This window comes from Pleurodeles waltl, chromosome 10, assembly GCF_031143425.1.
Source record: "Pleurodeles waltl isolate 20211129_DDA chromosome 10, aPleWal1.hap1.20221129, whole genome shotgun sequence".
NCBI classification, from domain to species: Eukaryota; Metazoa; Chordata; class Amphibia; order Caudata; family Salamandridae; genus Pleurodeles; species Pleurodeles waltl.
The window spans coordinates 295,829,965-295,845,829 of record NC_090449.1 but is presented as its reverse complement, the minus strand read 5'-3'; positions in this window follow the sequence as shown (position 1 = coordinate 295,845,829).

The window sequence follows — 15,865 nt, the reverse complement described above, 5'->3', positions numbered from 1 at the left end:
AGTGTTATTGTGGAGTTTAGCCTTAAATATAGTGGCAATGACCACAAAGAAGGGCCTTCACCTTCTGTAATGAGCCTCTCGCACACTCCCTGTGTTCTACTCGCAGATTTTCAATATGAGGGCTCAAGAGAAAAGGCGTTTGCCTTGTCTTCCAACAGATTTGTTGGACAGATGTTGCCATGGCCAGATTGGGACAGAAAACAGGCCTAGGCAACAAAATAAAAGCGACCACCCCAAATTAGCTAACCAGTTAGCTAAAAAAGTGGCCCATATTTGCAAATCATGGCAGTTCTGAACTAAAGGGATACCATATAGCTGATCTGCAAGTTATGGGAAACTGCATGCATTTGAGCTTGCTATAGGGCAGTGGTTCCCAACCTGTTGATTTCCTTGTCCCACCACTTTATTATTACTGGGACCAGAGGACCCCTACTGAATCATTATTGGAAACTGGGGACCCACCACTGAATCATTACTGAAAGTTGGGGAAGTAATCTGTTAATACTATTTAATTTTCTAAGCAGTTGCGGACTCTCAGGGTTCCCCAGACCACAGGTTGGGAACCACTGCTCTAGGCAACGTGGTAACATCAGGGAAATCAACAGTAAACATCTGCCCACCAGGTGCTGTGTACAGATAGTGCTCCAGGGGAACAACAGACTTGTGTGCCCACTTTTTGCACCGCCGGGGCACAGTAGTATTACAGAAGGGGCTGCAGACGCTTGTGCAGCCCCTTTGGTAATAGTGATAGCGTGGGCACACATGCAGCGCCATCTTTATCTTCAGATGGCGTTACATTATTTTCAAGGGGGACTGGCTCCTGGCAAATGAGGGAATATGCTTCCCTCTGCACTCAAGCCATATTATGGATTGGGGTACAGAGGCAAACTTTCCCTTAGGAGGCGTACTAAGAGTGCACCACAAAAATGGCGGCTCACTGTGAATTCACCCCCTGAGGGCAGCCATCTGGAGGGGAGAAGAGGGTCCCATTACCCCCACCCCAGACATCCCTCTGTAGGCAGGTGCAGTCACTCACCTGTCTGCAAGGGGATCTCTTTCTCCTTTTCAAAGTGCAGGCAAGTGGCCATTTGCATTGTGAAACACAGAGTGGCTTGAAATAATTGTTCCATATTTCACCGAATGCGCCACACAGAGGGCAGCGTGAGTTCGCAGCTGCACTGGGGACACCACCTTTATTGTTATGATGCACACTGTCTCTGTTTGCACCCAGCGCACCTTTTAAAGGTGTGTCAAGGCACAAACTGGGATAGTGCACCTACTGCCTAATACGGCCCCAGGCCATAAAACAGGCCCACAAACAGACCCTGACAACCTCCGTTATACATTTTTGAGAGAGTAAATTTCAAAATAGCGCCTGAAAGATTCACCCCAACGCCAGACATCTGCTCATGTGAGAACAGGTCAAAGTTGAATTTTAAGGTTCACAGCAAAGGGGCACGGTTCGTATACAAGAAGTGGATTGAGCCCGGTCAGAGCTTACCTTTGGACTTGGAAAACCTTTGAGAGAAAAACATGCCTGAGAAGGTAGAAGTTCAGCGAGGCGAGGCTGAAGGAGTGTCTGAGGAGTGCGCATCGTTGTTGCATGGCAGTGGAGCGAAGCAGTGGTGAAGATTTTTACCTTTGAACTTAGCCGCCTAAATGGAAGTTGCAAATCTCCAGTGGGACGAAGCAGAGTGCTGTGGCTGAAGCCAGTTCCATGAGGTCAGATAACCCTTTTGTGAAGGATCGCGGAAACAGAGTTGCTGCTGAGGAGAAGAATGTAGCGGGTGAAGCTGCAAAGCCAATTTGACCGAGGATGCACCTCGGGCAGATAGGCAAGCACGTTGGTCCGGCCTTCTGGTTCTTAGAGCACCTTTTGGCCAAATTTTGTCTAAAGTCCTCAGTGTTGGAAAATGACCACCTGGGTACCTTTAGCACCATGACCAATGGTCCAAGAGTGGGTGGAGACCTCTTGGGGGGTCATGACTCACTTTGGCAGAGTCCAGGTGCAGGTTCAAGATGGTGAGAGCCTGTTATGTCCCTGTGGCTCTGAACAAGAGGCCAGCAAACTAGCCCTTGGAGTCACTTCTGGGAATACCTAGTGCAGGTATGGATGAATGGCTCAATAGCAGGGCTGGCTTCTAAGGGTTTAAGGCGGGCTTCAGGCAGCAACGCAGTCCTTCCAGATACGGCAGCAGTCTGGCAGAGTGCACAGTTGGTCACAGCAGCAGGCAGTCCTCAGAGTTCTTCCGCAGGTCCAGTAGTAAACTGAAGAGTGGGTTTGAAGGTCCTATTTTAATAGCCTGGTGCCCTGCTCTTCAGAAGATGGGAGATATTTCTAGAAAGGTTCTTAGAAGTTCTTGGAGTTTTCTGACCCTCCTGCCCTTGATACAAGCTGCCTGCAGTGACAGTACAGGGTTGGTAGGCCTGTTGTGAGGAGACAGGACAGAGGGGGTGATTCTGATTCTGGCGGGCGGCGGAGGCCGCCCGCCAGAATTCCGCCCCCATTATACCGCTCCGCGGTCAGAAGACCGCGGAGGGTATTATGAGTTTTTCCCTGGGCTGGCGGGCGGTCTCCAAAAGACCGCCCGCCAGCCCAGGGAAAAACTCCCTTCCCACGAGGATGCCGGCTCGTAATCGAGCCGGCGGAGTGGGAAGGTGCGACGGGTGCAGTGGCACCCGTCGCGTATTTCAGTGTCTGCAAGGCAGACACTGAAATACTTTGCGGGGCCCTCTTACGGGGGCCCCTGCCGTGCCCATGCCATTGGCATGGGCACGGCAGGGGCCCCCAGGGGCCCCGCAACCCCCCCTACCGCCATCCTGTTAATGGCAGCTTTCCCGCCATGAACAGGATGGCGGTAGGGGGGGTCAGAATTCTCATGGCGGCGGAGCGCGCTCCGCCGCCATGAAGGATTCCCCCGAGCAGCGGTAAGTCGGCGGGAGCCCGCCGACTTGCCGCTTCTGACCGCGGCTGAACCGCCGCGGTCAGAATGCTCGTGGGAGCACCGCCAGCCTGTTGGCGGTGCTCCCGTGGTCGGTGGCCCTGGCGGCCACCGGCTGCCAGGGTCAGAATGACCCCCAGAGTCTCTTTAGAGGCAAGAGGGGCTTTGCTCAGCTCCACCCCCCCCATCCCAACAGTTTATGGCCTATTGAGGCTTCGCTGATAATCACTATTGTGTGACTGTCTGGAAGGAGTTCACAAAGTCTGTTAGCTACACCTAGTCATGTGATCCAGGACAGGCTGTAGGCACAAAGGGCTAATGGTCAAAACATGCCAACTTTCTAAAAGTAGCATTTTCAAAATTGTAATTAAAAATCTAACTGTACCATTAAACCGGGGTGGGCAGAGCTTATGGAGTTCTACTTGGCGGAATTTCACGGAGTTGGAAAAAAACGGTGGAATTCTGAGCAGTTTAGCGTGCGGTGGAGTGCCGCCTGCCCAGTGGCCTACCACCTTGACCTGAATGCGCCCGTCCTCGGAAGCACAAAGCAGGGTTGGGCGGCCCGACCCTGCTTAGCGCTTCCGAGAACAGACGCATTCAGGCCAGGGTGGTATGCTGTAGGCAGCGAAATATGCCATTTCAGGCTTCTTGTGCTAGCACAGCCCACTGGCCTGGAGCCTGCTGCAATCCACACCTGCACACTTTCCTTCACCAACTGCCTTCCTTCACAAACTTTCTATGGAGGGCCAAGCACACCTCCTGTCTTGCACCAACATTGCAATCACTTCCTCTGCACTTACACACAGCCTCAGCCTGCCCTTTCTTTAGGGCCCGGCACTAGCAGCAGCAAACCAGCTCACCACCAGCAGCCTGGTATTTTCACAAAGTGCCTAGCCTTGCTTGCCACTGGGATCTAAGGCACTCTCTCAGACAACACACATCTCTATTTAGCGTGGGCTGCCGGACTACCACTCAGTAGCTGATGCTCAACCGGTCTCCAGCCCTCCCTGCCGGCCTCAGCACCGCACCGCACCGCATCCTATAACATCACTTCCTTTCCCAGAGACTCTGAGGAGACAGGTTCTTTTCAAGTGAAGTTGGGACTTCACACTTCCTTTTTTTTCAAACACAGACCACACTCGTATGCAAATACTGCCCATGCCCAGTGCTGGCCCCAAAGGGCACATAGTAGAGAAAGCGAAACAAGGGTCTTACCTGGGTCCAGGGTCCCTGTTGCTAATGGCCTAACTCACTACCTCTCTCTGCCCCCCTGCTCCCAGGATGCTGTGGATAGTGAAAGGCCTGGATCTGGGACAGGTGCAGCCACTTAATAGCAGCTTGGAGCAGCTCCGAGTGTGAGGGGCAGCTCAGTTATAGGCCTCACAGCGCAAGCACAGACTGTCTGCGCTTGCACTTTGTGGCCTACAAGTGGACTGCAGTGCGCCCGGGTGAGCTCCACTTCGCTGCCAGGGCTAGCAACATTTGTGGCTGAAATCCATGCTCCAGGCGGAGAGCGAAGTGCTAGAAACTCTGTTAACTCCGCCAGTGGAGCGGAGTTTGCCACCCAACCCTACCATTAAAGAGGGTTTATCATTACAATTCTGTCAACACCAGGACAGTGCGCGCTCTACGGGCAGCATAATGCAAAAAGACAAACCTTATGCATTGTAATAATTCATGCATTATGTATTGATGCAGTATATTAACCTTTTGCATTGCAGATATTTATCTAGAAATGTCATTAGTGCTGTTTGTAACGTATTGTACATTTTCAAGGCTTTGCTGCAGGATTACAGAGTGTGGTTTGGGTTTTGTCCCTATTCTAAGCCTTTCTAGAATCCTTTCCTGCAGCCTGGCTGGGTGTGGCATGTGGGCGGGGCTTGGGTCTATTTAAGGGACCCAGCCCAGCTCCACATGCTCACTATTCAGAGGTCCCGGTGCGGAGCAGCAGCATTTTCCAGGGCTCCTGTTCCAGAGGCCTACTTGGACATTTCCAGGCCCTGTCCTCATTACCTTGGTGATCCTCAAGCAGGGCGGTAAGGCGGAGGTCAGGGTAGGGCCCCCTCCGCCCCGACTCCATTTCCAGAGATTTTCGAGTTTTGGTCTTTTGATTAAATCGCATGTGCGATTCGCTGCCAAGGCTAGCAACATTTGTGGCCGAAATGCATGCTCCAGGTGGAGCGCAGAGTGCCAGAAACTCTGATAACTCCGCCAGTGGAGCGGAGTTTGCCACCCAACCCTACCATTAAAGAGGGTTTATCATTACAATTCTGTCAGCACCAGGACAGTGCGCGTTCTACGGGCAGCATAATGCAAAAAGACAAACCTTATGCACTGTAATATTTTATGCCTTATGTATTGATGCAGTATATTAACCTTTTGTATTGCAGATATTTATCTAGAAATGTCATTAGTGCTGTTTGTAATGTATTGTACATTTTCAAGGCTTTGCTGCAGGATTACAGAGTGTGGTTAGGGTGTGGTCCCTATTCTAAGCCTTTCTAGAATCCTTTCCTGCAGCCTGGCTGGGTGTGGCATGTGGGCGGGGCTTGGGTCTATTTAAGGGACCCAGCCCAGCTCCACGTGCTCACTATTCAGAGGTCCCGGTGCAGAGCTGCAGCATTTACCAGGGCTCCTGTTCCGGAGGCCTACTTGGACATTTCCAGGCCCTGTCCTCATTACCTTGGTGATCCTCAAGCAGGGCGGTAAGGCGGAGGTTGGGGTAGGCCCCCGACTCAGTTTCCAGAGATTTTCGAGTTTTGGTCTTTTGATTAGATCGCTTGTGCGATTGTTTCTTGGCAATTGGCGCTTGCAGTTCAGATCGGCAGAGTGCGCGATCATTTCCTGCCATTTGAATCTTGATGGTTGAATCGGCAACAGTGTGCGCAATTCATTCTTGGCAATTAACCCTTGCAGTTCAGATCGGAAGAGTGCGCGATCATTTCCTTGCATTTGAATCTTGATGGTTGAATCGGCAACAGTGTGTGTAATTCATTCTTGGCAATTAACTCTTGTAGTACCGATCAGCAGAGTACGAGATCATTTTCAGGCATTTGAATCTTGATATTTGAATTGACAACAGTGTGTGCGATTCATTCTTGGCAATTAACCCTTGCAGTTCAGATCGGCAGAGTGCGCGATCGTTTCCAGGCATTTGAATCAAGATGGTTGAATCAACAACAGTGTGTGCGATTTATTCTTGACAATTAACCCTTGCAGTTCAGATCGGCAGAGCGCGCAATCATTCCAGGAACTTGAGTCTTGATGCGCAGTCTGGCAATAAGGTATGCAATTACTTCTGGGCAATTGAATCTTGTAATATAGATCAAACCGAGTGTGATCTTTCTAGGCAGAACAAGTTGAGTCAGTTTGCCAATGCTACAGAATCATTCATGAATCATATAGCAGTTAATACTTTGGGAACGAATGTACTCATTTACTCTTGTTGTGATGTAGTTGCTAATTTAAGGATTACCTTGAGAAAGTTCAATGTTCAGAGTATATGATTATAAAAAGGTCATGGTATTGAAAAGTTCTTGATTTCTCATGTTATTAGAGCATAAAGAGTTAAAGCAAAGTTCATGAAGATTAATGCGAATGACCTTGCTATTGTGTTCTTAACTCTTGCTTCCACAGGTCTCCTTCCCCGCTGTTCCCAACCTAAACCCCATCCCCCCTTGGCCATTCTTTAACTCTGTGCTATAACGGCTAGTAGAGTTTGGAGCTGCCAAGAGGTGGACATATTGGGAACAGGCGCAAACCCTGAGGATCCGGTCTCGCTGACAAATTTCATAGGTCCCCAACATGACATATCTTCCTCCACCCAATTAGAAATTACAGCTTTTTAAATGGAATAAGGAATACCCAGAGATATGCTCAAAGAGGGGTAGGCCTCACAGTAGTGAAAAATTAATTTGGGAGTTTTTCACTACTAGGTCATATAAAACTTAAACATATATGTCCTACCCTTTAATTACACAACGCCGTGCTGTATGGGATATGTAGGACCTACCTTAAGGGTGAGTTAAATGTTATATAAGGGGAGTTTTAGGCTTGGCAAGGGGGTGTAAATGCCAAGTCGACATTGGAATGGGAACTGCATTCAGGTTGTAATGACAGGTCTGGGACAAGTTTTAGGGGCTATAGGTGGGAGGCACCAGTCTGCAGGCCACTGCTACCATTTAATTTAAAGGCCCTTGGTATACGGTATAACATTCTGCAAGGGGCTTACGAGAAAATTAAATATACAAATTAGTTATATGCCAATCAAACCATTATTGCAAGAGCGAGCACAAGCACTGGTTAGCAATGATAAAATGCACAAAGTTGTAAGGCCAACATAGGCAAAAATCCAGCAAAATGTGAGGCAAGTAGGAAAAAAGTTCGGAGGAAAACCAACCTAAGGCTGACTAGTCTAAAACGTGTCCCCCAGCTCAAAGTAGGGAGAACTACCCAACCTCCAGGGGGTTCTCATCACTAGGGTGGAAGAAACTGGAAAGACCATCAGTATTGGTGTGGCCTGACCCAGGTCTATGTTCTGCTGTAAAGTTTATTGCCTATAGGGAGATGGACCACTTCAACAATTTTGGATTCTCACCCCTCATTTGCATTAGCCACCTAAGGGGCCTGTGGTCTCTCTGAAATCAGGAGTGAGTCCTAAAGAGGTATGATCTCAGCTTTTTCAGTTTTCAGACCACAGCAAAGGTTTCTCTCTCAATAGCACTCCACCTCTGTTCCCTAGGAAGTAACCTCCTAGAGATGATATTCTTGCCTGGAGGGGGCTGCACCTTAACCTCATCCACCAGTGTCCCAAGTGCACCATGGACCCCTCCCCATCTCGCCATAATGGCCTTGATAGTCAAGCCTACATTCTGCAGTGGTTGAAGCAATTCCTGCAGGTGAAAGAGGTGGTCATTCCAGCTGCTAATGAAGACAACTATGTAATGTAAGTTACCAGCTCTGAAAGTCTCCATAGCAGACAAAACCTGGTTCACCAGCCTCTGGAAGGTGGCAGAGCCATTTTACAATTCAAAGGTCATCACCATAAACAGAAAGTGGCCCTCTAGAGTGGAGAAGGCTGGCCTCTCGTTAGCTCCTTCAGTTAGGACAATCTGCCAATATCTTGAAGTAAAGTCAGATATGCTCAGGAACCTGGCAGCCCCAAGCTATCAGTGAGCTCATCAGCTATTTGGATGGGGTGATCATAATTCTTGGTGCTAAGTGACTGATTTTAGCCCCATGTAGACAACATAGACCCGGAGTTGTGGGTCAGCGCCCAGAGGGGCAGATTTTGCCACCATTATTAAAGGGATGTACAGAGGCTATTGAAGGGTTCAGTCACTCCCAACTACAATATCTTAGAGACTTCCTTCTTGATTCTGGCCCTCACTTTGTCAGACAGCCTTTAAATGTAGTTTTAACAGAGGGCTGACTCTTGTATCAATATCATGGTTACACAGATGTGTAAGCCCAGGTGTTAGGGAAAACAGAGAGGCAAACTGCCACAACAATTGGTGACAGTTGATCTGCTGCTCTGGGGTCAGAGTAGAGGAGAGGTTTACATAGTTCACTGACCCATTTTCTCTTCTAGTGATAGGAGGTCAAGGAGAGGCTCACTCTTCTCCTCCTCCCCATCACCTGTCATCAACAGCATGGTGACCTCAGACCTGTCAAAGTGGGGTTTGAGGCGGTTGGTATGGGGGACCCTTAAGTGGTGTCTTAAGATCCACCAAGTAGGTGGTTTTCCTCTTCCTCTCAACTATTTCATAAGACCCATTTCAATGGTCTTGGAGGGCCCTGGGTTTCACTGGCTCCATAACCCACACTTTCTGCCAAGGGTTGGAATTCCACAGGGGTAGCTACCTGGTCATACCACCACTTCAATACCTCTTGGCTAGCCCTCAAGTTCTCAGAAGCCTTCTTCCAGAACTTGGCAATCTGGTTCTGGAGACCTAGCATGTAGGTAACCACATCCTGTGGAGGCTTCTTGGCAGCTTGCTCCCATCCCTCCTTAACCAGACTGAGAGGTCACCTTACAGGGTGACCATACTGAAGCTCAAACGGGCTAAACAAAGACCCCTTCTGTGGTACCACCCTGTAAGCAAAGAGCAGGCATGGCATGAGGTTATCCCCCTTCAGCCTCAAGGACTCAGGTAGGCCCATAATCATGCCCTTCAGGGTCTTGTTGAATCTCTCAACATACCTATTTGTTTGTTGATGGCAGGGAGTAGAGATCTTGTAAGTCACTCCACACTCATTCCACGTTGACTGCTTATATGCAGACATAAAGTTGGTGCCCCTGTCAGACACCACTTCTTTGGGGAAACCCACTCTGGCAAAAATCCCTATAAGGGGCCTAGCCACTGCAGGCACAGTTGTAGTTCTCAGAGGTACGGCCTCTGGGTATCTTTTGCCATGCTCTACCAAGACCAGGATAAACCGTTGCCAGAGGCTGTCTTGGGGTCCAGGGGCCCTAACATGTTGATGCCTGCCCTTTCAAAGGTGATACCAAGGCCAGGTAAGGGATTCAGGGGAGCTTTCAGCTTTTTCTTTGTCTTCCCATTGGCCTGGCAAGTTAGGCAAGTCTTGCAGAATGCATCTGAGAAAAATTTCATCCAAGGCCAGTAAATGCGGGGGACAAGCCAGGGAAAGGTCTTGTCCTATCTCAGATGTCCTGCCAGGGGTGTCTTATGAGCCAGCCCCACGGGCAGGGCTGTAGCATTAGGGAACTACTAGTGCCCGTATTGTGACATGGACAGGTGCCGTAGGCTCACTATACAGAAGATCCTTCTACCAATAGATGTTGTGATCTCCAGCGGTATCTCCAGCTGCCGGGCCTTCAGCCTGTTGCCTCATGCCCTCCAGGGTTGGACACTCTCTCTGTGCCTTACTGAACTCCTCCCTGGTGGGTCCCCCTTCTTCGTGCCATCCAGCAAGCTCAGGCAGGTCACCAAGGGATGCAATGTCCTCCCTAGTAGTCTCCAGAGCAGCTTCTCTGGCATGCCACCTACCTCCTCTGGGGGAGATTTAGGGGCTTGTTTTTTAGCTCTAGGGAACATTCCTAATATACACGCCTCCCATGTGTGCAGTAGTGGGCGTGCCATGCAGGCAGAGACCCAAGCTGACACACCCCGCCAATAGGAGTACAGACTTGGGCAGGGCCATAACATGTGAAGCAGGTCCACTGCTACCAGCGCACATCGAGGAGAAGCTGCGTCAGTGTGATGCAAGTACTGGTTAATTTTGCTACTGGTCTGCCCTTCCCTCACTTGGCAGTTGTCTGGGTCATTTTTCCAGGCTCCAGACCTCTTTGACTCCCCACCTGAGCAGCCACCGACCTGCTGGTCACACAGACCCACTTAGGCAACCTTGACATACCCAGGTGTGACCTGAGCTCCACGTCTTTCCAGTCAGTGTGCTCAAGATCATATCCTAGCAAATAATCCACAGACATGGCAGGGCTCACAGCAACTTTCAGATGACGTGAGACCCACCGCCCACTCAAAGGGAATAGAGCCACAGGGTAATGGCTCTCCTGGTTGTCTGCTACTACAACCTGAAAGAATGTATTGGGAATCACTTGTTCTGAGGACACCAGATGACACTTTACTGTAGTCATACTGGCAATGTTTCCCTCAGAGCCTCCACCCTCTGCCCAATGATGGTGACCCACTGCCTATACTTTGCAGTATTGGAAGACATGTGGGTTTTGAGAACTATCTCCTTGTCACCCAAGGACACTAGGGTGACCTCACTGACTTCCTCCCTACTAACTGCAGCCATCGCCTCCCCAAGCCGTACACTAGACAACCTTGGGGGTTTTCCTCCAATGGGAGGCTGTGCCATCATCTTGGGGCACTTAAGATCACCCTTGTAATGCCCATATTCATAACATGCATAGCACTTGGGGGAAGAAGTATTGTGATTTTTGTCTGAGACGCCTTTCTTCTGGGGCCAGATTGGGATTGGGACCCTTTCCCTTGAGAACTATTTTGGGGGTCTTATGAAGACTCCTTCTTTATATTTCCCCCCTTCTTCTTCTGGTGGGAGCCCTGACCACGGTTTTGGGAGTCCCCCCGGATACCTTTTTGGACACTCAGGTGCTGACCCAGAGGTCCGCCGCCTCATCAAGCTTCCTGGGGTCAGTCAGTTTGCTATGTAGCAGGTTTTAGCGCAACTCTATAAAACAAGTATTGAGCATGTGCTCCCTTAAAATCAGGTTGTACAGCCCAGTGAAATCATATACCTTGCTGCTCCTCACCTAGCCCTTTAGTGCCTTGCTGGAGTAGTCTAGGAAATCCACCCAGCACTGGTTTCGGAGTTTGTTACTGTCCCGGAATCTCTGCCTGTACTTCTTAGGGGTCAACCGAAATTTGCTAAGATAAAAGGCCTTCATGGGGGCATAGCTGATCTGGTCCTCTCCCTCTAGTGTTAGGAGTGAGTCCCTCCCCACTGTTGGCATGATCACCATAAGCTACCCTTACATACTCCTTTGTGACTTTGTGTACCCTTAGAACCACTTCACAAACTGAGAACCATTTATCTATGTCATCCTCCCCAACATAAGGTGGTGAAGCACGTTGGGGCCTGCTCAGAGTCTCCATTGCAGAATGCACATTTAAGCTTGACATTGTTTTCTAATGATGACTTTTTACACGTTTATACATTTACACGACAATGTGCTAAGATGACACAGTATGTGCAGTTTATTCCTAGTTGTAGGAGGCTGTCCTGGTTTGTAATGGGTACCGAAGTACTTACACCTTATACCAGGTCCCGTTATCCCTTATTAGTGAAATGTAGGCAGTGTTCTAGCAGCTTAGGCTGTCTAGAGGTAGCTGTAGCAGAGCAGCTTAGGCTGAACTAGGAGACATGCAAAGCCCCTGCAATACCACTATAGTTACAGAGTACTTATACACAATAAAAGACAAGATTCAGTGTTACCAAAATAAAGGTACTTTATTTTAGTGACACAAGGCCAAAAATATCTTAGAGGCAATACTCCTTCTGGAGGTAAATATTATACACAATATGTACACTACTAACCAAAATCAGGTAAGTAAACAGTCATAGAATAGTGCAAATAGTAGAAAATACAATAGAATGCAATAGGCCTAGGGGCAACACAAACCAGATACTAAGAAGGTGGAATGCGAATCACAAATTCCCCCCTAGGCAAATGTAGTGTGTAGAGGGGCGCTGGAAGTGTAAGAAAACACCAAAGGTAAGTAATATACCCCACCCCAGAGCCCAGGAAAGTAGAAGTAAAGTACTGCAAGTTTCCTCAGGACACATTACAAATCGTGATAAGAGATTTTGCAAGAACCAAGCAAGACTGCAATCAACAACCGGTGGATTCCTGGACCTGAAGATGTGTGAAGACAGGAGACCATGTCCAGAAGTTGCAGAAGATTCCAGGAAGGACAGGAGCCCCTGTCAACCTAGAAGATGGTGCAAAAGTGAATTCTCCAGTTAGAAGAAGAGTACAGAAGAGCACCAAAGAAGATGGCTGCGGGTTCCTGCATGGTGTAGATGTCCCACGTCGAGTTGTTGGATGCAGGCTGTTTGCGTCGCTGAATTCCGCCAACAAGTCTTGGTCCAGGCAAGTTCGTGCTTTGTGTCAAAATGGCACTGCCTGGTCCCAGGAGGGGCCTGGGGGTCTCAACTCAGACTGAGGAGACAGAGGGGGCTCTTAGCACTGTAGAGAGCCCACAGAAGACCAGGCAGCACCCACTGGAGTCCCAGGACACGGGGACAAAGAAGATGCAAAGTGCGGTCATCGCAGCACAACAAATGAAGGTCCCACGTCACAGGAGAACAACTCAGCGAGTTTTGCATCGCAGGATGGAGTGCCAGGGACCTAGGCTACACTGTGCACGAAGGATTCTTGGAAGAAGTGCACAGAAGCCCAAGGAGCTGGAGAGGATGAGGTGAACATAGGAACTGAACCAGCATGGGGAGGCAAGCTCTTACCTCCACCATATTTGGACAGCTGGACCTTAGGACAGTCTGGGTCACGTCGGTCCACCACCTGTGTTCCAGGGAGCACACTCGTCGTCAGGAGAGGAGTCCCAGAGTACCGTTCGTCGTCGCCGAATGGTGCCTGCAGAAGCAGGGAAGTGACTCTGTCACTCAACGGGAGATTCCTTTGGTTCTTCTGGTGCAGGATGAGGACAGGGAGTCCTGAGAGCATGTACACCTTGGAAACTGTTGCAAATGCTGCCTGGAGCTGAAGTTGCTGGTCACAGGAGTCGTCCTGGATACTTTGTTGCAGTTATAGCGGTTCCTGGAGCAGTCTGCGGTTGATCCGACAGTCAGAAGCAGAAGCAGAGGATGCAGAGGTTTCCTGGAGGAGTCTTGCAAGCTGAATCTGAGGAACCATCCAGAGGAGAGACCCTAAATAGCCCTGAGAGGGGGAGTGTCTACCTACCCAGGTAGGCACCTATTATGAGGGGCCTCTGACGTCACCTGACTCACCTGAAGGCACTGGCCACTCGGAGGTCTCCAGAGTGTCCCCACTACCTGGAATCCAAGATGGCTAACGCCAGGTACACACTGGAGGACCTCTGGGCACCACCCTTGGGGTGGTGATGGGCAGGGGAGTGGTCACTCCCTTTTCCTTTGTCCAGTTTCGTGCCAGAGCAGGGTCTTGGGGTCCCGGAACCGGTGTAGATTGGCTTATGCAAGGAGGGCGCCATCTGTGCCCTTCAAATCATTTCCAGAGGCTCTGGGAGTATACCCCTCCCAAGCCTGTAACCCCTATTTCCAAAGGGAGAGGGTGTAAAACCCTCCTCCCAAAGGAAATGCATTGTTCTGCCTTCCTGGGATTGAGCTGCTCAGTTCCCAGGAGGGCAGAGCCCTGTCTGTGAGGTGGCAGCAGCTGGGGCTGCTGTGGAAACCTCAGAGAGCTGGATTAGCAGTCCTGAGGGTCCATTGTGGAGCCCAAAGGGTGAATGGGATTGGCCCCCAATACCAGATTTGGAATGGGGGGACAATTCCATGACCTTAGACACCTCACATGGCCATATTCGGAGTTACCATTGTGAAGCAACATCTGTGTATTGACATATAACTTAGTGCACGGGTATAATAGTATCCAGCACTCACAAAGTCTGGGGAATTTGGCCCTGGACAGCATGTGGGCACCTTTGCTAGTGCAAGGGTGCCCTCACACTTAATAACTTTGATCTAGCCTTCAGTAAATGAAGGTTAGACATATAGGTGACTTATAAGTTACTTAAGTGCAGTGAAACGGGCTGTGAAATAGTGTGTGCACTATTTTACTCAGGCTGCAGTGGCAGTCCTGAAGAAAGGTTTATCTGAGCTCCTTATGGGTGGCAAAAGAAATGCTGCAGCCCAAAAGGATCTACTGGAACCCCAATGCCCTGGGTACCTAGGTACCATATACTACGGACTTATAAGGGGGGGTCCAGTGTGCCAACTGGAATTGGAATATGGGGGTCACTAAACTATATTGACTAATTTGGTAAGTAGAGATAGCATAAGGACTGGAGTTCTGGTTAGCAGAACTTCAGTGACACAGTTAAGCATACTGACAACACACACATAGGCCACAAACTATGAACACTGGGGTCCTGGCTAGCAGGATCCCAGTGAGACAGGCAAAACACACTGACGAATAGGGTTTTAACTATGAGCAGTGGGGTCCTGGCTAGCAGGATCCCAACGAGCCAGTAAAAACACACTGACCCCCACTCACAAACAGGCCAAAAGTGGGGGGTAACCATGCTAGAAAGAGGCTACTTTCTCACACCAGTAAGCGTTGCCGCCATGTAATCTGTCCTCTGTCTGAGGCTAGGAACAGAACGTGATGACCTAGTATCAGGACTGTGTGTTGGATACAGCTCTGAAGCTGCAGTTCTATTATCGCATCAGCTCTGCACATTTGACACAGTGCAATATAAACAGTGTTTTATTATATAAACAGCCTCTATGTTACATTCAGTAGAGAAGCACTTCTGCTAGGATTATCCTGGAATGTGGTGCACTGTGACTGAAATACACCCCTGTTGACTCTGACCTCCATCCTGCAAAGGCTGATTGCCTGCACTACATCAGACAGGCTTTCTGGCACATCACACCAGGTATGGGGGTAGGTCATCCCAATGGATCTGGCAGAAGAGAGTACTCCCACTATGTTCTTGATAGTGTAGGTAGTAACAGATAGGAGTGTCACACCACAGTAACATTATCATGGTTGAACTGTTTATCTTTTTTTTACCATTCTTATAATGCTGGTCACCATGCTTTGTTTCATCTGCCTAATAATAGTAGCTCATACTTTCTAAACAAGAATACAATTGTTTCAATAAATGTTTGAAAAGCTATTTTTGTACCTTTCTTATGTTTACCTTGGGCATGCAAGAGCCACATCGAAAGGGTACATCTGTTTCCACGACTACATTTGGATTGGTCATGTTTGAGGTTGCAGCTTCCACCTGGTGCCCTGGTAAGGTTGGGGGTTCATATGGGGCACTATGAGCTAGCTATGAATCCTGTCAGCATGTACTAATGGTATAGATAGAGTACCTATATTCTGAAGCTGATGCTGACAATAACTGGGCACAAGGTCTTTGCATATGTAGATTCTCACTTCTTCATTGGACACTGCTGGTACGCTGCTACAGTTACTGCTGGTCATAATTTACTTGCCTTTTATGTTCAGTTCCTTGAGTTTAAGCTTGTGGCCATCTTCTTTTCCCCTATCCTTAGTTTGGCAAGCTCCAGTTTGTGTTTCAACTCCTACTTCCTGTCCTCTAGCTCCTGTGGGGTCAGGCCCTGGCACATACACTGCTCCCTGCTCCATCCTGGACATCCAGGTCATCTGCTGAGTCAAGTTGGGCTCTCGTGGAAGCTCAAGACATTAGTCTGGGTCCTCTTCCTTCTCCTCATTGTCATCATTG